The 27,012-nt window shown below is 44.7% G+C and overlaps 1 pseudogene; it reads right to left on the bottom strand.

Moving 5' to 3' along the window:
- The window catches only part of LOC130201131 (gastrula zinc finger protein XlCGF8.2DB-like), a 52,657-nt pseudogene extending 27,043 nt beyond the window's left edge, over positions 1-25,614 (bottom strand).
- Between the last annotated feature and the right edge of the window lie 1,398 nt (positions 25,615-27,012).

The following is a 27,012-nucleotide window of genomic DNA, read 5'->3' as shown; positions in this document are numbered from 1 at the left end:
GTGATGAAGTTCTTTATTTTCTGTAATGCAATTAAAAAAACAAAAATGTCATACATTCTGGATTCATTACAAATCAACTGAAATATTGCAAGCCTTTTATTCTTTTAATATTGCTGATTATGGCTTACAGCTTAAGAAAACTCAAATATCCTATCTCTAAATATTAGAATATCATGAAAAAGTATACTAGTAGGGTATTAAACAAATCACTTGAATTGTCTAATTAACTCGAAACACCTGCAAGGGTTTCCTGAGCCTTGACAAACACTCAGCTGTTATAAATCTTTTTTTTTACTTGGTCTGAGGAAATATTAAAATTTTATGAGATAGGATTTTAGAGTTTTCTTAAGCTGTAAGCCATAATCAGCAATATTAAAAGAATAAAAGGCTTGCAATATTTCAGTTGATTTGTAATGAATCCAGAATGCATGACATTTTTGTTTTTTTAATTGCATTACAGAAAATAAAGAACTTTATCACAATATTCTAATTTTCTGAGACAGTCCTGTATTATGTGTATATATATACATATATATTGATGAAGCCTCCTGAAGCTTTCCATCCAGTTGGTTCACTCATGTGCCGAAGCTTCATCTGCTCTACTGCGCCACCAAGTGGACAATAAATGTAACACAGGCAGAGGGATGACAACGACACCGTAACTTTGTGAAGCTTTGAATTGAAAGGAGTCAGCTGAGGTGGTTCGGGCAACTGATTCGGATGCCTCCTGGACGCCTCCCGTTAGAGGTTTTCCAGGCACGTCCTACTGGGAGGAGACCCCGGGGAAGACCCAGGACACGCTGGAGAGATTATATCTCCCGGCTGGCCTGGGAACGCCGATCCCCAGAATGAGCTGGAAAGTGTCGCGGGCGAGAGGGAAGTCTGGGTCAACCTGCTGGGTCTGCTGCCCCCGCGACCCGACCCCGGAATAAGCGGATGAGAATGGATGGATGGATGGATGAATTGAAAAAAATTAATGAATGATGTTTGTGATGCCAATAAATGAATTATGAACTAATTAATATGGTGTCTGTCTTCATGATACAAAGACAGGGTCAAAAGAGAAAGTGGGAACACATTCGGGAGACTGTGCTTATGTTACTATGGACAACAATTTATACATTTTTATTTAAAAAATATCAACATATCCACAGTGCCTATGAAAATACCCTTTCACAGGGCACAGATGAAGCTGGATGGATATAATATTTACCATAGTTATTATTACTATGTGCATCCCTTACTCGGAGAGATCAGCTCAAAATGCTCCAGACAGAGGAACTCTCGTCTTTCTTGCTGCTTCCATCATAAAAAAAGAAGTTTGAATACTTTGCAAACAAATGCGCAATAAAGTCCAGAGTCCACAGAATGTGATTGGGAATCCGGTGTGCTTTAATGACACTTTTATTTCTAATCGAGCACCAAATACGAACCATTTTCTGAATCGGTCACGTGGTACAGCTGGCTCGTAATCACATACGTCATCAACAAGCGTCACAAAAAGTCTTCCTGGCGCCTCGACACACGTGTGGGAGCCTTGGAGAGAGTCAGGGAGTAGCTGTTTGGTCCCGGTCACCTCGTTTAAGAGTCGACTTAAGACTTTCCTCTTTGACAGAGCTTATAGTTAGGGCTGAATCAGGTTTGCCCAGGTCCAGCCCCTTGATATGCTGCTATAGGCTTATAGCTGCCGAGGGACCTTTTAGGATGCACTGAGTACCTATCTCATTTTTTTTCTCTCCTTAAGGATGAATTTTCATCTCTCAATCACACGTTACTAACTCTGCTTTCTCCCCGGAGTCCTTTTGACTTCACGTCTCATGGGGTCATCGGACCCTATGAGACGGCATAGATCCTATCTGCCTGATGGATCATCGAGGTCTGGGTCGTGGAATTCCTGCTCCTGACTACGCTACTGTCCTGTTGAGACTCCGCCCACTGTTGAGACTCCACCAACTCCTCCTCTCTACCGCCATCTGCCTGATGGATCGTGGAGGTCTCCATCGTGGAATATGCCTACTATGAACTATTCATACACTCTGTCACATTCATTGAATGTATTTAAACTCTAAATCTGTCCTTCTGTACACATGACATCTATTGCACCTGTCCATTCTGGAGAGGGATCCTCCTCTGTTGCTCTCCTGAAGGTTTCTTCCCTTTTTCCCCCCCTGAAGGGTTATTTGGGAGTTTTTCCTGGTCCGATGCGAGGTTTTGGGGCAGGGATGTCTATGTGTACAGATTGTAAAGCACTCCGAGACTAATTTGTAATTTGTGAAATTGGGCTATACAAATAAACTGAATTGAATTGAACGTTACGCAGGAACTTCCTGTAAGCTTCAGCTTGGGTTTTTGGATCCGAGTGGGCTTTTGCTAACTAAACGGCGGAACTACAGCAGCAACAGTCAGTTGGCATTGGGAGAACATGGCGGGGCGTCCCCGAGATAGAGGTGGAGGGAGGGGTGACGTGTCGACAAACCTGCAAAGTTACCGAAAAGAGCGCTCTCGAAGTAGGAACCGTGATCGAGAGAAAGAGATGGCGGCGTCATCTACAGGACATGCACGAGGAAGAGCTAGTCGGCAGGTTGGGCGACATTTGAATCAAGAGGAGACAGATTCTTTGGAGGCAGTTGGGCACGATTGCTCCGTGAAGGTATCAGGCATAGGCAGCTGGGCAGACATGGAGTGTGGTCATAGGAGTGAAGAGAGTGAGGGGGAGTTAGGGGGGCTGAGAAGTAATGGTCGAGGCAAGTATGTACAGACTAATAAACAAACAAAAGCCGACAATAATAATTCGGAAAGTGAGAGAGAAAGAGATGAGCAAGGGCAGAGAGGAAAAACAGATACATGTATTGTCATAGTAAGGTTCCATGAGAAGGATCAAGAGAACATGAAGAAAATCAGTCCGTTTGTACTAACAACAGCTCTGGCAAATAAAATAGGGGAGATTATGTATGCAAAGGTTCTAAGTGATGGCAATTTACTGGTGAGGTGTGCAAATGAAGAACAACTTGAGAAAGCACTCGGTCTGAAATAAATAGTAAAAATGAAGGTGTTGAGCACAGGGAGGGTGGGAGCACAAAATGGTGGGGGTAAAGGAGTTATCACAGGGGTGCCAGTGAGTGTTGATATGGAAGAACTAAAGAGGAATCTCAAAGGAGGAGCAATTGTGAATGCTAAAAGGATGAAAATGACAAGAGAGGGAGTTAAAATGGACAGTGAATCAGTACTGATAGAGTTTGAAGAGAAGAATGTGCCAAACAAGGTATTTCTGGGTTATCTGAGTTACCCAGTGAGAGTGTATGTGCCAAAGCCACTGAGGTGCTTTAAATGCCAGAGGTTTGGGCATATAGCCAACAACTGTAAAGAGAAAAGGAGATGTGCTCAGTGTGGTGGCGACCATGAGTATGGAAAGTGTGGAACAGGGACACGGCCACAATGTTGTAACTGTGGAGGAGCCCATAGTGTGGCATACGGGGGGGTGAAGTGATGAGACGGGAGACTGAAATCCAAAAAGTAAGAGTGGAAAGAAGGATCACTTATGCAGAGGCGGTAAGAGAAACAAAAGTAATGAACAATGTGACCAGGAGTCAAGCAAGACAAGGGGATCAAGAGCTACAGAAAGTAAATGACAGGATATATGTGGACAAGAAGAATTTAGTAACTTTCATTGCAGGAGTGATAAACAGCACGGCAGAAGTTAAATCCAAAAATGATAAAATCCAGCTGATTGTCAAAGCAGCAGTGAACCACTTGGGATTAGTGGGACTGACATGGGAAGAGGTGAGGGAGAACCTTACGAATCAGTCAAGCCAGGAAGCACCATGGGTTGGTTAGTACTGATAATGGTTATATTACTACAATGGAATGCCAGAAGTCTACTGGCCAATGGCCAAGAATTCAAGCATTTCATTAAAGAAATGGGTGTAAAACCAGATGTAATGTGTGTTCAGGAGACTTGGTTGAAACCTACTTTAGACTTTTTAATGCATGGATATTCAATAATTAGGAATGACAGAGATCCTGGGGTGGGGGGAGGGTGTGCTACATTTATCAAACAAAATATTCCATATAGGGTACTGGAAAAGGCAGACAGTCAAGAGTATATAGTGGTGGAAGTGTGGGAAAAAGCGGAGCAGGTGGTTATAATTAATTATTACAATCCATGCAGATGGCTGGATTTGGACAGCCTGCAGAAAAATTCAAGTGCAAAGCGGAAATAGAATTGTATGGTGTGCGGATTTCAATGCTCACAGTACAATGTGGGGGGGTATGCAAACAGATTCAAATGGAAGGGTAATTGAAGATTTGATGGATGATAGGGGTCTGATCTGTATGAATGATGGTAGAGGAACAAGGATCAATATAAATACAGGTGCAGAGTCAGCATTAGATATCACATTAGTGTCCAAAGCATTAGCTGGAGTAGGTAAATGGGAAGTTTTGACAGCTACAACAGTAGGCAGTGATCATTATCCAGGATCATGTTTGATAGGAGAAAAAGTGGAAGTTAGACCAGGAAGTGGAATCCCAAGCTGGATCTTTCAAAAGGCAAAGTGGGAGGAGTTTCAAACATTAAGTGAGGGAACAATGACAAAGATTGACATTTCTGGAGACATAGACGACATAAACAAGCAGGTAACTTCAGCAATTATTATGGCAGCCAGGAGTAAGAATCGGATAAGTAAGACACTTGTTCCTTGGTGGACAGAGGACTGTGGCAAGGCAGAAGCAGGAACAAAGCATTTAGACTCGTCAGAAGAACCCACAACATGCAGCATTTGATTCAATACAAAAAAGCACAAGCAGTGGTGAGAAGAACAATACGACAAGCTAAGAGGCATTTTTGCAATAAAATAGGAAGAACTACTCCTGTGGGAGAGGTATGGGGAATGATAAAGAGGATGGGAGGAGATAAAAGGGAATGGGAATACCCAGTTTTGACTTCTGGCAAAGAAGCGGCGGTCTCCAATAGGGAAAAAGCAGAGATAATGGCAAAAGCATTTGTGAAGATTCATGGTTCAGATAAGTTGTCGGAAGAAGAAAGAAGGAGAAGGGAGAGTAAAATTAACCAGCATCCAGGTGTGCTAGATAGGAGGGAAAGAACACATGATAACATTGATGAACCTTTTACTCTGGCAGAGATGGTGAGAGCCATAAATGGATCAAAACCAACATCGCCAGGGGACGATCAGGTATGCTACGTCATGCTAAAGCATTTGGGAAAGGGAGCACTTTTTAAGCTGCTGTGCCTTTATAACAGAGTATGGGAGGAAGGAAAGTTACCGAGCGTATGGAAGGAAGCAATAGTGATCCCAATTAGAAAACATGGCAAAGATCCATCTAAACCAGGGGTGTCCAAACTTTTTGCAACTAGGGCCAATTGTGATAAAGTAAAGATGCCCGGGGGCCAATAGTTCCTTTAGACATTTTTTAAACCACAAAAGTTACATGAAAATACACTGTTATAAAACAATTTATTTTTACTGTCACAATTACTTTTATTTTTTAAATGACAATGTAACCACATATAATATAACCAAGTCTGCCTTTCATTCAGTCAGATAACAATGAAAAAGCTGTATATAGAATACCTTACATTTCTATGAGTTACATAATGTTGCAATAAACCTGTTTTGCACTGAATACCTTTTCAAGATAATATCAATAAAGTGCAACCTGTGAAAAATTAAACAAAATAAGATCAAATATTTGGGCATAAAGAGTTTACTGAGTGTTAGTGACACTGCATATCTTTTCAAAATAACAATAACGCGCAACCTTTGAAAAACAAAACAAGTGCAGATATGTCTGAGTCATTAAGTTTTTTTCTATGTGTGATAAAATGGGCTTTCCACTACACCTCTTTTTACAACGGGGTTGCAGGCTTGATACGGCCACTCTCCATAAAGCTCAATGTTGAGCTCTTGTTTTGAAGGGCAACAGATGGAACGCTGAGAGGTAACACCTGGCAAGTCTCCAAGAATAGATAGATAGATAGATAGATAGATATATACTTTATTAATCCCCAAGGGGAAATTTGTCGTGACAGTAGCAGCAACACACAAGAGTAAAAACAAAACACAAAATGTAAGAAACAGGGATGAAAGATATAGAAGTATACAAGTAAAATAAAAGTAAAATACAAAACAAAATATATATGTAAATATACAACACACATGCATACACAACACACAACAACACTGACAAATAAAATACACAAAATATTAAATATAGACAGAGTGCAAAAAGCAAAGTGTGTGTATGAGTGCAGAGCTAATGAAATGCAATGTGTGTGTGTGTAGTGCAAACAAATGAGATGTGTGAAGTGCAGATCAACACTATGATCTGGCAAGAGGTGATCTGTTGTAGAGCCTCATAGCCATCGGCAGGAATGTTCTCCTGTATCTGTCCTTGTGGCAGCGGAGCGTGAGGAGACGTTTGGAGAAAGTACCTCTGTCCCTGTAGGAGGTGGTGGAGAGGGTGGTCCGGGTTGTCCAATATGGACACAAGTTTCTTCAACGTCCTCCTCTCCACCACCTGTTCCAGGTGCTCCAGCTGGCAGCCGATGATGGAGCCAGCCTTCCCAACCAGTTTGTTGAGACGGCTGGTGTCACCGTCTCCGATGCTGCTCCCCCAGCAGACAATGGCAAAGTGCAGTACACTGGCGACAACCGACTGGTAGAATATCTCCAGCATCTTGCTGCACACGTTGAAGGATCGAAGCTTTCAGGAAAAGAGTCGACTCATCCCCTTCTTGTACACAGCGTTGATGTTGGCCTTCCAGTTCAGTCGGCTGTCGATGGAGACGCCCAGGTACTTGTACTCCTCCACCATGTCCACGTCCACTCCCAGGACACTCAGAGGTGGAGGAGCTGTCGCCTTCCTCCTGAAGTCCACCACCATCTCTCTGGTCTTGGCCACGTTCAGCCCGCAGGTGATTCTCCCCGGCCCACTTTACAAAGTCGCTCACCACTGCCCTGTACTCCTCCTCCCGTCCATCCCTAATACACCCGACCACTGCAGAATCATCAGAGTACTTCTGCAGATGGCATGACTCCGTGTTGGGGCGGCTAAATATTGTGTTGTTTTTTATTTGTAAATAGTGTGTACTTGTTGCCCTTGCACATTCCTGCTGAGCATTGCCACTTTCATTTCACTGCACACCCTGTGTGTGTATGTGACAAATAAAACATCTTGAATCTTGAATCTTGAATCTACTGGAAGTCACTGGTGTACAGGGTGAAGAGGAAGGGAGACAGAACAGTTCCCTGTGGGGCTCCAACATCACTGACCACCGTTCCAGACAGCACACGCCCCATTCTGACAAACTGTGGTCTGCCTGTGAGGTAGTCAGTGATCCAGGAGATGGTGGACGCGTCCACACCGGCCACCCGCAGCTTCTCACTCAGCAGCAGTGGCTGGATGGTGTTAAATGCACTGGAGAAGTCAAAGAAAGTGACTCTCACAGAGACACCGGTTCCATCCAGGTGCGACTGAGCTCGCAGCAGGTAGATGATGGCGCGTCCACTCCCACATGAGGCTGGTAAGCAAATTGCAGAGGGTCCAGCGACGATTTCACCTGCGGCCGGAGGCGGGCCAAGACCAGCCTCTCCAGCACCTTCATCACATGGGAGGTGAGGGCGACCGGTCGATAGTCATTGAGGCCAGATGGTGTTGACTTCTTTGGGACAGGGATCAGGCACGACATCTTCCACAGCACCGGGACTTCCCCAGCCTCAGGCTGAGGTTGAAGAGGCGCTGCAGGACACCAGACAGCTGGGTGGCGCAGGTCTTTAGGACCCTGGGGCTGATGCCATCAGGACCTTCAGCTCTGCGCTGGAGTAGTTTCTCCAGCTGTCTTCTCACCTGGTCAGTCGTCACAGAGAGAGGGAGGGTGGAGGAGCCCATTGTTATTGAGGGCTCGGTGGATGTGCAGCTCAGCAGGGGGACAGCGCGGGAGGAGGTGCTTGGGAGGTGTGATGTGTCGAGCAGACGGAGGCGGCCTGTGAACGTAACCCATTGAACAAACCGTTCAGCTCCTTGGCCCTCTCCAGGAGCCCCTGGCTGTCTCCCTCCCACCTTGAAGCCAGTTATCTGCTTCATGCCAGACCACACCTCCTTGTGTTGTTCAGCTGGAGTTTGGCCTCCAGCTTCCTCCTGTAGGAGTCCTTGCCTCCCTGAGCTGCACCTTAAGGTTGCGCTGGGCTCTCTCAGCTCATCCTTGTCTCCAGACCTGAAAGCAGCTTTCTTCATGTTAAGCGCCTTCAGGTCCCTGGTGATCCAGGGCTTGTTGTTGGGGAAGCAGCGCACAGTCCGTGATGGGATGGTGGTGTGTTCACAGAACTTGATGTATTCCGTGATGCAGTCGGTCATACTGTTCATGTCCTCCCGTGCGGTTCACACAACACATCCCAGTCCGTTGACTCAAGCAGTCCTGTAGAGCGTCGTTAGCCTCCAGAGACCACCTCCTCACAGTCCTGGTGGTCACCGCAGCCTCTTCACCAGAGGAACATACCTGGGTGTCAGCCGGACCAGGTCATGATCAGACCTGCCGAGGGGGGGAAGGGCAGTGGCACTGTATGCGCCTTAGTATTAGCATACAGCAAGTCCAGAGTTTTATTGTTCCTTGTTGGGCAGTCTATGTATTGATGGAAGGTTGGCAGAGCTTATCCAATGTGGTGTGGTTGAAGTCACCAGTGATAGCCATGAATGCTCCAGGCTGATGCTTCAGCAGAGCAGGCACAGTGGAGTGGATGGGGTCCACAGCTTCCTCAGCGTCAGCTGATGGTGGCACGTACACGACAACCACAATGGCGGACGTGTACTCTCTCGGCAAATAGTACGGGCGCATCCCCACGGCCAACAGTTCAATGTTCGCACAGAAGCGCTCCTTCACGCACACATGGTCCGGATGGCACCACCGCTCATTCACATAAACAGCGATCCCGCCTCTTCTTACCGCTCTGTGTAGCGTCTCTGTCAGCCCGAACAGTCCTGAAGCCGGGCAAAGACGCGCTGTGATCCGGATAGTCCGCGTGTAGCCACGTCTCAGTGAAGCACAAGTGACTGCTCTCACGGAAGATCCTCTCAGACATTACCAGCGCGCCGAGCTCATCCGTCTTATTCGCCAAAGACCTCACGTTCCCGTTATGATCGACGGTACCGAGGGTTTGTATCTCCTCGTTTTAGCCCTCCGCTTGACACCCGATCTGCAGCCGCGAGCCCTTCTCCGTAGCTCCAGAGGGATCACAGGTCTGTCTCCAGGCAGAAGCAGCGGCCTGCACAGCGCGATCAGCTGAGCACGCGAGTAAACGACGGTCCCAGTCATTGTTTTGCTGTGGCTCTCCGATACTCACGACAAAGTGAACAAAAGCCACAGTAGAATCTCGTCTGTCGCGCATGCGCAGCGTAACCGCTTAACGTCGTAACGTACACATTTACACGAAAGTCGGCGACAGGCATTTCGCAAACAAGGTCTTGAAATAAAAGAATCTGCATTTCCCCTCGCGCCCCACCTCGTCTCTGCTCTTGAACCCGGAGCAGAGAGCTACTCTGAGACGACTTGTCTTCACCACCGTGGGAACGCAGAGGTGTCGGTTTGCTGTTCCCGCGACATATTGGACGCTCTCTGCCGGCTGGTTGGAGCGTGCTCACCTGTATGTGCGCATGGGGGCGGAGCTCCGCCGCGATACCGAGAGCCAGGAGAAGTGTGAACGCCACCACGTAGAGACAGAAATGACATGCCGCTGTGTAGATACGATCAATAATATACGACCGTTTAGTTGAATAAAACAACCTGACATTACTTATGTTGTAATCTGGCGCTATAGAGAACATTGCAGTGGGGCGGACCCCCACCCTGTTCTCATGGTATGGGAAACACTAGTAATTCCCACCGCTCCTGAAAGCGGCGGCCCTCACTGTCAACTTTTCTCCTTTTTTTTTGCCGTCGCCATGGCAAATAGGTTTCGAGAAGGATTTACGCCACCAGATACATTAGAAAGGAGGAATTACATCTTTCAAGTTTTTATGATTTATTTATTCTGACAGATCTGGCGGGCCACAATCACACATTATATGACCGATGTCGCGGGCCGTATGAAATCTGACCGCGGGCCGCCATTGGCCCGCGGGCCGGACTTTGGACACCCCTGATCTAAACCCACCAGTTACAGACAAATATCACTGACATCTAATATGTGTAAGGTAATGGAAAGGATGATAACGGAAAGATGTTCATATACACTTGAGAAGAGAGGAATGCTGGCAAGTTTTCAGAGTGGCTTTCGGAAGGGTAGAAACACCATGGACTCAGTGATCAGACTGAAAGGCCCAGGCAAATAAAGAGTCAGTCGTTGCAGTGTTTTTTGACATTGAAAAAGCCTATGACATGATGTGGAAGGAAGGTTTGCTAATCAAGATGCACGACATGGGAATTGGTGGGAGAGTCTATAACTGGGTAAAGGATTTTCTGTTTGGAAGGAAAATTCAAGTACGGATAGGGTCAGACGTGTCAAGTCAATACTTAGTCGATAATGGCACGCCTCAAGGCAGTGTGATTAGCTTGCTACTCTTCATCATTATGATTAATGACATATTCACAAAGGTACCAATAGATATAGGTAGGTCTCTGTGTGCTGATGATGGGGCATTATGGAAGAAAGGAAGGAATATTGAACATGCAGTCAGAAAAGTTCAAAAAGCAATCGATGAGGTGGTGGAGTGGGGATATGATTGGGGGTTCAGGTTCTCAGTGGAAAAAACACAAACAGTATTTTTCACCAGGAAAATAATTAAGGATGGGATGAAGCTTACGATGTATGGGAAAGAATTAGAAAGGGTGGGCACATTTACATTTCTGGGGGTTCTTTTTGATTCACGGTTAACATGGGCAGATCACGTCAGGAGAGTAGAGGAAAAATGCAAAAAAGTAATAAATGTGATGAGATGTGTGAGTGGTAGGGAGTGGGGAGCCAGCTGTTCAGCTTTAAAAAACATTTATGTGGCCTTGATAAGATCGGCGTTGGATTATGGAAGCATAGCATATGGATCAGCAGCTAAATCTTTCATTGGTAGATTAGATGTGGTTCAGGCTCATTCTCCTGGATCTCACTGCAGCCTTCGACACCATCAACCACAACATCCTTCTCTCCCGCCTCAAAACGTCCCTCAATATCACCGGATCTGCTCTATCCTGGCTCAAATCATATCTGACAAACAGACAACAATTCATCAGCATCAACAACTGCACCTCCTCCACTGCTCCTCTGTCTCAGGGCGTCCCACAGGGTTCAGTGCTTGGTCCACTTCTATTTATTCTGTACCTACTCCCCCTTGGAAATATCATACGCCAACACGGTCTCATGTTCCACTGTTATGCCGTTGATGTCCAGCTCTACATCTCCACAAAGGCCATCACCACTGCCACTCACTCTACTCTAACCAACTGCCTCACTGACATCAAATCCTGGATGAACACCAACTTTCTCAAACTTAACTGTGATAAATCTGACATGCTCATCATCGGTCCCAAATCTCTCACCAAAACCTGTCATACCTTCTGCCTCGCCATGGATAACTGCACTCTGTCCCCGTCCCTACACATCCGAACCTCGAGTCATGTTTGACAGCAACCTGTCCTTTGAACACCACGTCAAACAAATCACCCGCACCGCCTTCTTTCACCTGAAAACATCGCCTGCCTCTCCCGCCCATCACTCTCCACATCTGCTGCTGAAACACTGATCCACGCCTTCATCACCTCCAGAATAGACTATTGTAACAGCATTCTTTATGGCACAACATCCAAAATTATAAATAAACTCCAGTATATTCAGAACTCTGCTGCTCGCCTGCTCACCCACTCCCGCTCCCGTGATCACATCACCCCTGTTCTCCAGACCCTGCACTGGCTCCCCATCCCAGAGCGTATCCAGTACAAAATCCTTCTCCTCACTTACAAAGTCCTCCATAACCAGGCCCCCTGCTATCTGACCTTCGCTGTATCCCTTATTATTTTCCCAGCTGCTCCTGAACGCATCATCTCACTCTTCCGGTAAGCTCCGGTTGCCAGCTCAGCAGCGAGCATGATTTCTTCTTCTCCCCCTCCCGCTCCCTCTTGCTCATGTATAGTTATCCCTCTGCCTCCCTTAATGATAATGATACATGCAACAAGTGTAGTTTATTTGCTAGGTTGGAGGCAGGTCTAAGTGGGTTAGATGCACGGCTCCGCGCTATCAAGCTCAGACAGCTATGCTAGTTAGCCCGCCCTCTCCCGTAGCCGGCGCGGAGCTACAGTCAGCTGCTAGCTGTTCTCCGGTGGTGCCCGATCAGCCGGGATCGTGGGTAACTGTTTGCAGGAGTAGTAAGTCTACACAGAAGCTCGCTGCACCAACCACTTCACGCTTCCAACCGGTTTTCCTGCTCAGCGACACACCCGCTGAGGAGCACATCCTGGTTATCGGGAGCTCGATAGTCAGGAACGTGAAAATAGCGAAGCCGGACCACAGTCGTGCCTCCGGGCCACAGCGTGCGACGTGGAGTCTTGTTTGAAGCTGCTGGCTAAGGACAAGCGGAGATACAGTCAGATTGTAATACACGCCGTGGTAATGACGCCGAGCCCGCGCTCGGAAGTCACTAAAATTAATGTGGAATCCGTGTGTTATGCCAAGACGTTGTCGGACACCGCCGTTTCTCTGGCCCTCTCCCAAATTTGCAGACAGACGAATTGTAGCCGAATGTCGCCTTTCAACCGCTGGCTGTCGAGGTGGTGCCCAGCGAATAATGTGGGCTACGTAGACAACTGGAAGACTTTCTGGGGAAAGCCTGATCTGATGAGGAGAGACGGCATCCATCCCACGTTGGACAGAGCGCGTCTCGTTTCTGCAAACATAACCAAGTTGATCAACGGACAGCCATATCTGTGACAACACAGGGTTAATGTCATAAAGCAGAAAGAGAGTAGCCCCACGCCCCTGTCATCCCTGTCACCCAGTGTCCCCCATAGCACATCCCCCCCCCCCCGTGGCATCCGCCCCCTCTCACCCAGTCCCTCCCAGAGCTCCATAGAGACTGTGTCTGTCCCACAGCCACTTAAACTTAAATTAATTCTATCAAAAGAAAGCAGAAGAGGAGTCGTACACAATAACCTCATTCAAGTTAACACCATTATTTCAGCAGTGCAACAAAACAGGACTATTAAATGTGGTCTCCTAAATATTAGATCTCTGTCATCTAAAGCTGTGTTACTAAATGATTTAATATCAGATAATCACATTGATTTATGTTGTCAAACTGAAACCTGGCTGAGCCATGAAGAATATGTCTGCCTAAATGAATCGACTCCTCCAAGTAATATTAATACTCACATTCCTCGAGGCACCGGTCGAGGAGGTGGAGTAGCAGCCATCTTTGAATCGAGCCTATTAATTAATCCTAAACCAAAATTACACTACACCTCATTTAAAAGCCTTGTTCTTAGTCTTTCACATCCAACCTGGAAAACACTACAGACAATTATGTTTGTGATTCTGTACCGGCCACCAGGTCCATATTCAGAGTTTATATCTGAATTCTCACAATTTATATCAAGTTTGGTTCTTAAAACTGATAAAGTTATTATTGTAGGAGATTTTAATATCCATGTGGATGTTGATAATGATTGCCTAGGTGCTGCATTCATCTCATTGTTGGACTCGATTGGCTTCTGCCAGAGAGTACAGAAACCCACTCACAGCTTTGGCCACACGCTTGATCTTGTTCTTACCTATGGCGTTGACATTGAGCATTTGAAGGTCTTCCCACAGAATCCTCTTCTGTCAGACCACAACCTCATAACTTTTGAATTTATACTACTGGAGTGTACTCCGTTAGTCAAAATTTTCTACACCAGATGTCTAACTGACAGTGCTGTAGCTAAATTTAAAGAAGCGATTCCTTCTGTATTTGATTCGATACCACATCTCAATCTAACAGAGGACTCCTGGTCTAACTTTAGTCCGTCCCAGATTGATCATCTTGTTGATAGTGCCACAGGCTCTCTGAGAATGACACTGGACTTGATAGCCCCTCTGAAGAAGAAGACAGTGAGGAAGAGGAGGTTTGCTCCCTGGTATAATCCTCAGACCCAAAACTAAAGCAAACGTCACGAAAGCTTGAAAGCATATGCTCAACTAATCTGGAAGAATCCCGCTTAGTTTGGCGAGATAGTCTTAAAACTTATAAGAAGGCCCTCCGTAATGCCAGAGCAGCCTATTACTCAGCAGTAATAGAGAAAAATAAAAACAACCCCAGGTTTATCTTCAGCACTGTAGCCAGGCTGACAGAGAGTCACAGCTCTGTGGAGCCGAGTATTCCTATAGACCTCAGTGGTAATGACTTCATGAACTTCTTTAATGAAAAGATTTTAACTATTAGGGACAAGATTAATAATCTCTTGCCCTTAACCAGTGCCAATCTGTCCTCAAGTGGAATGGCCTTGGAAACCGCTGTATGCCCTGGTGTATATTTGGAGGGCTTTTCTCCCATCAACCGTGACCAATTATCTTCAACAGTTTCTACTGTTAGAAGTGGGACAAATAAATGCGAATTTTTCTGGGATTAGCGAGAATAGACCAGGCCGGGAAAAGTAAATGCGGAATGTGGGTAATAAAACAGATCAAAGGGGACCCCAGTTCCATTAGACTACGACAATAGGAAAGCAACAAGGAATCCATCATGCCGGCCGACAGGGAGAGTGGCTGTAAAATCAGATGAAAGCATCGAGGCCATCGCTGGGACGAGAAGCAGAGGGCCAGGTGTGACAGAACACAGGTCCTGAGGGGTCAGTTGAGGCGCATAACCGCTCGACACGACAGGACCATGGCACCTCTTGTGATATTCAGATGAAGACCTGGTTGATTGTGTGTTCAGGAGCCCAAATCCTGACCAAATGGGCCAGAGAGGATGTTACTACGAAAGTGAATAAACACAAGCCTGGATTCATGTGTGTTAACCTGCCTGTAGATCAATGGTCATTGATATGATAATGTGATATATGTCTCACAATATGTTCCGTATCGTGACCCCCGGTTAGAGTGTGTTTGATGTCACTGGCATCGGGAAGTCTCACCAGGTCTGAAAGGGTCATAAAGAGGGTACCCTAAATGCCTGAGAGATAAGAGAAGACGGTCCCCTCTTTGAAGTGGGACAGAGTCTCTCCAGAACCTCTCAGGAAGAGAGGGGGGATGAACCCCATCAGCACCCCAAAGAGGGGGACGGATATCCGGTAAAAGTGGGAGGAGCCGAGGGTATAAAGGTGACGAACAGAAGAAAGAGGGGGCTGAAGAAAAATAGTTTTTTAAGTTCTTGTGACTTTTGCGTCAGGCTTCCGTGAGGGAACTGACTGGTAATTGTACTTTGTTTATTTCTTTCTTCTTTTTTTGAATAAAATACTTGGCTGCCTTGCAGTCTTAAACTTTACATTCGGTTCGTGGACCTACTTTTTTGTGAGTCCTATTTCTTCACCCGTCGACCCACCCGAGGAGACCAAAGGCGGAGACCCGAAAGCGGACCCCCCGCCTCGAGGTGAGTCTGAGCGACATCTGCACGGCTACACCCACTGATCTCCGTCACTCAGGGCACATACTGATTCCTCACACACTGGTAACTGACATTTTGTACTAAAGAGAGATATCGCTGCAGCCGTAGACCTCCCTCTCCGAGCCGTGGTTGGTTCGGGGACCAAGAGAGGGACTCGTACCACCGAGTCCTCGTCGCGGAGTTTGTCCTAAAAATAAGAATATTAATAAGTGTCCCGCCAGCCGCTCTACGAGCCTTGTACCCTCCGAGCGGGCTGGGAGGAGACCAGATAATTGAATACACAGCGCTTTCTCCATGGAGATCGATCTGACATCATCTAGGGTGTCGCGCCGAGCCAAACAGCAACCACTGTCGAGGTGCACGCTTGCACCATCAGGCCCGAACGATCGCAGAATCATATAGAGGAGTTACTGATCTCCGCCTCTCTTCCCTTAACTCGGTCTCGCCCGCCGAAGTTTCCTCTCCTCGAAGCGCAAGGTGAGGGACCGTGACCGGGGCGGTCGTCAGAAGAGAGGCCGGGCATCGTGACCCGTGTGGACCCGTGTCCTCTCCAGTGCGACAGGTTAGCAGCGCTGTGACGCTGCGCCTGGGCGCCGCCGACGGGCTTTTACGACAGTTATCTACACGTCTGTCATTAGAGCAGGGTTATTTCCCCTCAATAGTACCCGGCAGCCGCCGCACCTCAAACCTTTCCCCTCCTCTCCATCTCTCCTCTCCTCCCCTTCCTGCTCCTCCCCTCCTCCTCCCCGGGTTCTACCCGAGCAGACTGCGGCGTGCCTTTTCTTTCCGTCTCACCCGAGGCGACAGAATTCGGTTCACGACGCTCTCTAACACTACTTCAACACGCTACCTGTCTCTTGACCCCATCCTGACGAGGCTGCTTAAAGACGTTTTGCCTTTAATTGGCAGCTCTCTATTAGATATTATCAATGTGTCTCTGCTAACAGGCCACGTACCACACTCCTTCAAAGTGGCTGTTATTAAACCTCTCTTGAAGAAGCCCACTCTGGATCCAGAGGTGTTGGCTAACTACAGACCGATCTCTAGCCTCCCTTTCCTCTCCAAGATCCTTGAGAAAGTGGTCGCAAATCAGTTGTGCGACTTTTTACATCATAATAGTTTATTTGAGAAATTTCAATCAGTATTTAGAAAACACCACAGCACCGAGACGGCACTGGTGAAAATTACAAATGACCTCTTAATGGCAGCAGATAAAGGACTCCTCTCTGTACTGGTCTTGTTAGACCTTAGTGCTGCATTCGACACCATTGACCATGACATCCTATTACAGAGACTGGAGCAGTCGATTGGCATTTCAGGCACGGCACTAATTTGGTTTAAATCCTATTTATCAGATCGATCTCAGTTTGTATTTGTAAACGATGACGCCTCGATAACCACCAACGTTAATCACGGAGTTCCACAAGGTTCTGTGCTTGGACCAATTTTATTTACCTTATACATGCTTCCTTTGGGCAATATTATCAGGAAACATTCCATAAACTTTCATTGTTATGCAGATGATACTCAACTATATCTATCGATAAAACCAGAGGAGAGCAACCAACTCGGTAAAATTCAAGCATGTCTTAAAGACATAAAACATGGATGACCTGCAACTTTTGATGTTAAACTCAGACAAAACCAAGTAATTTTAATCGGCCCTGAGCACCTCAGAGATCAATTATCTGGTGATGTGGTTTCTGTAGACGGCATTGCCCTGGCATCCAAGACCACTGTAAAGAATCTTGGCGTTATCTTTGATCGGGACTTGTACTTTAACTCCCACGTAAAGCAAATCTCAAGGACTGCATTCTTTCATCTACGTAATATTTCAAAAATCAGGCACATCTTGTCTCAAAAAGATGCAGAAAAATTGCTTCACGATTACATTTCCGAGACTGGATTACTGCAACTCCTTATTATCAGGCAGCTCTAATAAGTCTCTTAGGTCCCTCCAGTTGATCCAGAATGCTGCAGCTCGTGTTCTCACTAAAACTAAGAAAAGAGATCACATCACTCCTGCACTAGCTGCTCTGCACTGGCTCCCAGTAAAATCAAGAATCACTTTTAAAATTCTTCTTAACCTACAAAGCCTTGATTGGTGATGCACCATCATATCTTAAGGAGCTTGTAGTACCATATTGCCCACTAGAGAGCTACGCTCACTAAATGCGGGACTCCTTGTAGTTCCTAGAGTCTTAAAAAGTAGAATGGGAGCCAGAGCCTTTAGTTATCAAGCTCCTCTTCTATGGAACCAGCTTCCACCTTCAGTCCGGGAGGCAGACACAGTCACCTCATTTAAGAGTCGACTTAAGACCTTCCTCTTTGACAGAGCTTATAGTTAGGGCTAAATCAGGTTTGCCCTGGTCCAGCCCCTTGATATGCTGCTATAGGCTTATAGCTGCCGGGGGACGTTTTAGGATGCACTGAGTACCTATCTCCTTTTTTCTCCTTAAGGATGAATTTTCATCTCTCAATCACACGTTACTAACTCTGCTTTCTCTCCGGAGTCCTTTTGACTTCACGTCTCATGGGGTCATCGGACCCTATGAGACGACATAGATCCTATCTGCCTGATGGATCATCGAGGTCTGGGCCGTGGAATTCCTGCTCCTGACTACGCCACTGTCCTGTTGAGACTCCACCCACTGTTGAGACTCCGCCCACTCCTCCTCTCTACCGCCATCTGCCTGATGGATCGTGGAGGTCTCCATCGTGGAATATGCCTGCTATGAACTATTCATACACTCTGTCACATTCATTGAATGTATTTAAACTCTAAAACTGTCCTTCTGTACACATGACATCTATTGCACCTGTCCATCCTGGAGAGGGATCCTCCTCTGTTGCTCTCCTGAAGGTTTCTTCCCTTTTTCCCCTGAAGGGTTATTTGGGAGTTTTTCCTGGTCCGATGCAAGGTTTTGGGGCAGGGATGTCTATGTGTACAGATTGTAAAGCACTCCGAGACAAATTTGTAATTTGTGAAATTGGGCTATACAAATGAACTGAATTGAATTGAATTCTGCTCTGTTGTGTATTTATTGAAAGGAGAGTAGATTTAATAATAATAATCAAAATAACTTTATTTATATAGCACCTTTAAAAACAAAGTTTACAAAGTGCTCTACAGAGAGTCGAGGCAAAACAAATAGAATAGTAAGAAACAAATATAACATTAACAAAATAATATATATATATATATATTAAAATGTAAATAAAAAATTAAAAACAGACAAACTAAATTAGGGGAACCAAAGTTCTGCATAAAAGGACGAAATCACTTAAAAGCTGTTCTATAAAAATGGGTTTTAAGAAGTGATTTAAAATAAGTTACTGATTCTGCACTGGAACCCTCTGTGAGAAAAGGAAAAAGGTAAACAAAGTGCATTCAGTGTGCTGTTGATGCTTTGAGAGATGCATGTAAATGTCTGCATCATGTTGTTAAGAAAAGGTTTTATTTTGACACAAGTGAGACGTTCATGTGAGCAGTAAAGAAAAGAGAAAACCCAGCTGGACGACAGTTCTCCAGGCTCGGACTCTCTGGTTTGGTGGTCCTCTAGCGCCACCTGGTGATGGACTTTCATTCTGTTTGACGTTGACATGTTGAATAGTCAGACTAAAGGTCGAGGCGGGTGTGTTCTGTTGTTGTTGGATGACCCAATACAATAATATTGAAATATATAATAAACCCTGAACCCTCAAAGGCTCACTGACGTCACCTGCTAAGAGCTTGGGAGTGTGGGAGACTGTAGGGCTTGACTACATCCCGTTACCATGACAACATGACAGCATATTGTGTATATATCGTGGCGTTTGTGGTCAAATCTAAGAGCCAATCAGCTCTCCGTGACGACAGCGAGGCTTTCCCATCATGCACTACATCCAACTACGCATGCGTCGTTCAAAGATGGAGTCCGACGAGCCCGTGTCGGTCTCCGTGTCTCCGGGAGAAAAGATGAGGCTGTTGGTGAAGCAGCGAGTCCACGCCGTTGAAGAGTCTTCTGGGCTGTTGGACACATTGACAGCAGCTTATGAGGACACCGTGTCTCCGCTCAGAGAACACGAGCGACACACATCAGGTTGGTGCTTCTTCTTTCGTTGTTCCGGGTCTCCATGCCGCGTGGTACGGGGTCTGCACGTGGAGACTGCGGTCAACTCAGCCGTCACTTACATTTCTGTGCCCCTATAGACTGATGTTCACGGTAAACGCATCGATCGGGAGCGCGCGAGGGTTTTGATAAAGTTAGCGGAAAGAACCACGTGAAACAACATCTGGTTTTGCAAAGTTAGCGGAAGAATTCACGTGAAACGATATCTGTTTTTTAAAATAAGATGTCGACAAATCATACACTAGCATATAAAAGTAAACAATTAACTGATTTTGTATCTTTATAGATGTATAGAAAGATTGTTTCTGAGATTTACCTTAAATTATGCTAAAATTAAAACATTTTTACTGTACCAAGGAAGAGAGAGGGGGGGGGTGTGCAAGTGACTTTTTTTTTCTCTGCTCTGATGCGGGCAGACGCGTCGCCATCGGAGCTCTGTGGCTCAAGAAGGAGAGCGGAGAAGTGTTAACGTGACACGTAGAGACAGAGTGACATGCTGCTGTAGAGACGACCAACAACAGACGTTTAGTTTAAGAAAAGAACAAAGACGTCTTTAAGAAAAGGACCTGAATTACTTCTGCTGTAATCTGGCGCTATAGAGAAAATTATAGGGTTAGGTTTAGGGTTAGGGTTTCTTCTTATTTTTGCTTCCATCCACTCTCATCCGCTTAGTCCGGGGTCGGGTCTTGGGGGCAGCAGACCCAGCAGGTTGACCCAGACTTCCCTCACCCGCAACATTTTCCAGCTCTTTCTGGGGGATCCTGAGGCGTTCCTCGGCCAGCAGCGAGATGTAATCCCTCCAGCGGGTCCTGGGTCTTCCCCGGGGTCTCCTCCCAGTTGGACGTACTTGGAAAACCTCTAAAGGGAGACGTCCAGGAGGCGTCCGAATCAGATGCCCGAACCACCTCAGGTGACTCTTCGATGCGGCGAGTAGCGGCTGGACACTAAGCTCCCTCCTGATGTCGGCGCTCCGTACCCGATCTCTAAGGCTGAGCCCGGCCACCCTACGGAGGAAACTCATTTTGGCTGCTTGTATTGGCGACCTTGTTCTTTTGGTCACGGCCCAAAGTTCGTGACCATAGGTGAGGATTGGAACGTAGACCGACCAGCAAATTGAGAGCTTTGCCTTTCGGCTCAGCTGCTCTTCACCAAGACGGTCCGGTATAGCGCCTGTTTTACTGTTGCAGCCGCACCGATCCGCCTGTCGATCTCTCTCCATCTTACCCTCACTCGTGAACAAGACCCAGAGATACTCTAACTCCTTCGCTTGGGGCACTCTGTCCCACCTGGAGGGAGCAGTCCACCGGTTTCCGGCAGAGCACCATGGCCTCAGATGTGGAGGTGCTGACTCTCATCCCCGCCGCTTCAAACTCGACTGCAAAACGCCCCAGTGGTGATACACAATATTATGGAATTTGATGATTATTGTTAAGGTTATAGTTTTAAAGAGCAGTCTCTGTGATTATTTTCTGCACATGTGTTGTGATGATAGATGGTTGTTATCGTCAGAGCTCAGATTCAAACCTTCACTGTTTACTCTAAATGTGGATTCAGACTTTGACTATTGGCATTTTTAAGGAACACCAATGTTAAGACTTTATCCAGTTTGCCCAGTTAAATCTTTAGTAAGAATTGTTTAAATTTCGAGTGAAACATAAAGAGTGTATTTGGGTTTTCTTTTAGCACCTGCAGTACTGAAGTAGCCCTGGGGGCGGAGCTCTTGAGAGTTACGGGAACGCGCTCCTGACTGAGTTACTTAAACATCTGGTTTTTACATATTCTTTCTGGAATGTACTATTTCAGAAGGTATGAATTAAATATACATACTTATACAGGCCGCTTATCATTATATAAAATGAAGTGGTAACCTCAAGTGTGAAGTCATATGTGTCATTGAAGCTGGTCGCCATTAGCTAGCCAATGCTATTTTAGGTTGACATGTGTGATGGCAAAAACTAACTAATATAATCACACCAGAGCTAAAGCTGTAGCTAGACTTCATCCAGTTTGCAGAGTAAAATCTTTATTATGAATTGTTTAAATTTCCAGTGAAACATATAGTGTATTTGGGTTTTCTTTTAGCACCTACAGTACTGAAGTAGCACTGGGGGCGGAGCTCTTGAGGAGAGTTAAGCCCCAAGTCTTGGTACCAATCGATTCTATTGACTCTTATATATGTTTGAATGTGTATATATATATGTATGTATATAGGTATATATTAGGGATGCACCGATCTGATCGGCGCCGATCCATATCGGCCGATATTCCCATTATCGGTTTTGATCGGCGTTCTCAAAACGGCCGATCAGATGACGTAACATCTGCGAGAACTATCAGACGTTTCAATCGCCGCCATAGCAACGGAGACAATGCGCCCGGCGAGGGCCGGCAGAGGTCAGAGGTCCGCGAGGGGATCCTCACTCACCGAGTGGCGTCCCCATCCCCCGAGTTGAATCTCTGGGTCAACTCAGCCGATTCTCACGTCTGCTCCTAGAGACTGATGCTCACGGTAAACGCATTCGATCAGGAGCGCGTGAGGGTTTTGATAAAGTTAGCGGAAGGATTTAAGTGACAACATCCGGTTTTGCAAAGTTAGCGGCAAGAACCACGTGAAACAACATCCGGTTTTCAAAATAAGATGTCGACAAATCATACACTAACATATAAAAGTAAACAATGAACTGATTTTGTATCTTTATAGATCGTTTCTGAGATTTAGCTTCAGTTATGCTAACATTAAAACATTTTTCCTTTACCAAGGAAGAGTTTATAAAAATAAGTCAGACTTTTGTATGTTAAGAAAAGTCCTGTAAATAGATTTCCCCAAGAGTTCCAGGAAATGAATAATGCAGATGTGTTCCATACATATCTGAAATCCCCGACAATAACAATCAAACAATTTTAATGTATCAATTAGGACATTTTTCAAAGTAAAAGATGTAAGAAATCTGTAATTTCTTTAATGTTTGACGTGCTTTATATATGTATTTCCTCAGTCCTAGGTAATAATGCTACACAATAAATAGAATGCTTCAATCGACACCGTGACCGGTGATCGGTATTATCGGTGATCGGCAGATCCTGATTTCGGTGAAATTTAAAGACACTTGACAATTAAATGCAGTATATGAATTCTTTGACATTTTATAATTTAACCAGTTTGCTCCAACAGATGAAAAACTAATACAAGTTTTTAATCACTTTGTTTGATTACAAATACAGTTCTATCTGTGCAAAAAATCGCTTATTGTGGCTGCAATTAACCTGTTTTGCACTGAATATCTTTTCAAGATCACAAAAATAACTTGCAAAACAATACTAGCAGACATGTCAGTCATCACGTGTTATCATTATTATTAAAGCTTAATGTTGAGCTCTTGTTTTGAAGGGCAACGGTAGAATTCAAGGAGGTAACACCTGGTAAGTCGCCAAGAATCTCGGCCGTCCGCAATCAGATGTTTTGTTTATGATTTGTCGACCAATCAGAGGTCTTCTTCGAATCTCATATTAATGAGATGCCAAGTCATAATTATGAGATACTATCTATTAGACCAAAAGCATCTCAACGCAACAGACGCGCGTTGTTGTTGCGATAGACGCAAATCTTTTCCTAGCGGCGTTTTCGCACTGCGAATTTTGCCTTTTTGCATCTTTGGGTTATATAATTTAATCAAATCATGAACTGCAAGTAACCACATAGATATGCTTAATATTTGTTGATTTCATTTAATTACCATAATCTGGATGTAACAGAGTGGAAATCATACCAGTGAAAAATACATTTCATAAATGAAGAATATTCATTTCACATGCAAATTATAAATGTAACTTTCTTAAGCAACCATTTAAACATTTATCATGAACACACATATTTAGTTTGAAAAGAAAAAGCAGCAGCTGCAGCTTGCTTACAAACTCTGGGACAAATATGGAAGAACAACATTGAACTGAAGTCATTTTGGTGGAAACATTGGCTGAACTTTCCAAATGTTTGTGAGCCACCAAGAAAACAACAGATGACTTGAACAGCTGTTACAATACTAGTGAATCAAAGGGAGAACGTTCGGTGAGCAAAAGGTAAAATATTCACGTCTTAAAACAAAGGATTCCCTAAATCTCAAAGAGAGATCAGTAGAGGATGATGTTGAAGAAGAAAGGAGGAAGGAGACAATTAACCACAATTATTATCATTCTTCAGTTATGGAACACAATGTCAGTTTCTCTTTAATGTGGAGGGCTCTCGGTCCTCTGGAGAATAATAAAATGCATTAATACGTCTTATGAATCTCATATTAAACTCTTTATTATTCAAGAGGTTTATCAATGAGAAAGCAGTGAATGAGAGAAGCATGACCTCTAAATAAAAAGCTGGCGCTGTCATTAATTGTCCTTTTATTCATGAAGAACAATATCATAAAGCCTTGGACTGCAGAAGAGGAGGAACCAGTCCTCCCATCAGGGACGTTCCAGTGAAGCAAACGCAGCCTGAAGCTGGAGAGCAGAAGATCTGAGCAAGAAAACTAAATCAATAAGTAAAATGTACCTCTGAGAAGTAGGACATTAAAAAGTACTCTGTACCTCTGAGAAGTAGTACAGTAAAAAGTAATATGTACCTCTGAGGTGTTGTACAGCAAAATGTCCAATATTTACCTCTAGGGTGTAGTACAGTGTGGTGGAAAATGTATCATTAATCTTTCTTCTAAATGGATCTGTGTTACTGAACTCAGAGCAGAGCTCAGTTCAAGGGACAATAACTGATTTTATTATGGTATGGCAGAGTGCTTTGTTGTTTTTCTCTCTATCACCTCATAGGTAGACAGCACAACACCAACTGGGAAAGCAGACAGAACCTGCTCCCATGGATGCCGTGGGAAGGAGGAAGAAGCAAGAAAGGGAGGGTGGATGGAGAGCATACACTTCATCAATAATTATGACTGCATAAGACTATGTTGGGGCTGCCAGAACATCGGAGTGCTTTCAGGCCTCTGGATGTTTTGACTCCCAGTATGACCCAGTCCCGTTGTTTGCTCCAGTCTGAGACCGCATGTCCCTTTGCAACCCCACCTTTCCTCTCTCTGTATGTTTGCCTTGTGAATTGTAGCTTCAGTGCATCCTTACAGACTCAGAGTGACTCTCACGCTGCTCCTTCTCTGCGCAGAGAACAAAAGAGCCTAAAGAAAAGTTCTGGTATAATGATATATATTAGTTCAGCTTAAAAGGACATAAAAAATGAATGAATGTCAACTTTACCAAAACCAGAACAACTAAAATGAGTTCTCTCTTGTGTGAGTTAACATGTGACTCTTTAAATGACCACTCCGTGCAAAAGATGTTTTACAGACCAAACAGCTGAAAGGTTTCTCTCCTGTGTGAGTCATCATGTGACTCTTCAAAGTTCCTCTCTCTGTAAATGATGTTTTACAGACTGAGCAGCTGAACGGTTTCTCTCCTGTGTGAGTTAACATGTGACTCCTCAAAGTTCCTATTTCTGTAAAAGATCTTTTACAGACTGAGCAGCTGAAAGGTTTCTCTCCTGTGTGAGTTAACATGTGACTCTATAAATGACCACTCCGTGTAAAAGATGTTTTACACACTGAGCAGCTGAAAGGTTTCTCTCCTGTGTGAGTTAACATGTGACTCTTTAAATCTCGTTTAAGGTGAAATCGTTTCCCACATTTAGAGCAGCTTAATGGTTTCTGACTAGAACTACATTTTGAATCACTGACAGAAACTTCATCATTATTCAGAGAGTTTAAACCTGATTGAGTTTCTCTGGTCTTCTTCCAATCAACAGAGTCATCAGTATCTGGTTCAGAAGAGTCTCCAGTCTTTTCATCTGGATCTGGGTTCCTGGCTGGTTCTGGTCCTCCACAATCATCTCCATCAGCTTCTATTTCCATCGGTTCAGTTTGTCTTTGATGTAGCTGAGAGGACTGAGCTTCCTCTTCAGCTTCACTCTTCACAGGAGTGAATGAGAACTTGAGACCAGCATCCTCCAGCCCTTGAAGCTGCTCTCCCTCCTGACTGGTCTAGAGTTCCTCCTGTTCCTCTTTAATGTGGGGGGGCTCAGGGTTCTCCTGGTCCTCCTGTTCCTCTTTAATGTGGGGGGGGGGCTCTTGGTCCTCCTGTTCCTCTTTAATGTGGGGGGGCTCTGGGACATCCTGTTCCTCTTTAACTAGCGGGGACTCAGTATGCACCTGGTCCAGACTGGAGCTCCAGACCTGCTGCTCAGAAAGAACCTCTTCTTTAACCACCAACAGCTGCTGGACGTCTGTGGAAAAGAGTAACATACATTTATACATCTTATGAATCTCATATTAAACTGTTATTTATTCAAGAAGTATATCACTGACAAATCTGTGAATTAGTTGTGTTTGAGAAAAGCATGACCTCTAAATAAAAAGAACAACATTACATATCATGTAGCAGACACTTTTATCCAAATCGACTTAGAATAAGTGAATTCAACCACGAGTACAAACTCAGAACAACAATAAAGAAAGTAACATTTCTTCAAGAAAGTCAAACTACAAAAATACCAAAGGTAATACCATAAGTAATAGCATAATACAATAAGTAATTCCATAAGTAATGATATAAGTAATGCCATAGTGCAATTCAAGTGCCACTGAAATGCTAATCTATTTCGATTCAAGGTATGCTAATTGCAACCGTAAAATTGTTTGATTGCCAGAGTAATGGAAGTCAGGGACATCCTGAACACATCTGCATCAGTCATTGCCTGGGACTCTGAGGAAAAACATATCTAGAATGTCTCAAACAATAAAGAAATGACAGATTTCTTTAATCATTTAGGACTTCTACTTTGAAAAATGTCCTAATTGATACATTAAAATAGTTTGATTGCCAGGCTAGGGGAATTTAGATACGTCTTGAACACATCTGCATCAGTCATTTCCTGGAACTCTTGGGGAAATATATTTACAGGACTTCAAATAATCAGAAATGTGCTTTTTTAACATACAAAAGTCTGAATTTTATTTTTATAAACTCTACCTTGCTACAGTAAAACATTTTTAATTTGAGCATAATCCAAGCTTAATCTTAGAAACGATCTATAACATATATATATATGCTCGTGTATGATTTGTCAACGTCTTATTTTGAAAAAACGGATGTTGTTTCACGTGGTTCTTTCTGCTAACTTTGCAAAACCAGATGTTGTTTCACGTGGTTCTTTCCGCTAACTTCATCAAAACCCTCACGCTCCCGATCGATGCGTTTACCGTGAACATCAGTCTATAGGGGCACAGAAATGTAAGTGTCGGCTGAGTTGACCGCAGTCTCCACGTGCAGACCC

The sequence above is a fragment of the Pseudoliparis swirei genome, chromosome 11 (assembly GCF_029220125.1).
Source record: "Pseudoliparis swirei isolate HS2019 ecotype Mariana Trench chromosome 11, NWPU_hadal_v1, whole genome shotgun sequence".
Taxonomy (NCBI): Eukaryota; Metazoa; Chordata; class Actinopteri; order Perciformes; family Liparidae; genus Pseudoliparis; species Pseudoliparis swirei.
The sequence above is the reverse complement of the archived record's forward strand: the minus strand, read 5'-3'. Positions and strand labels throughout refer to the sequence as shown.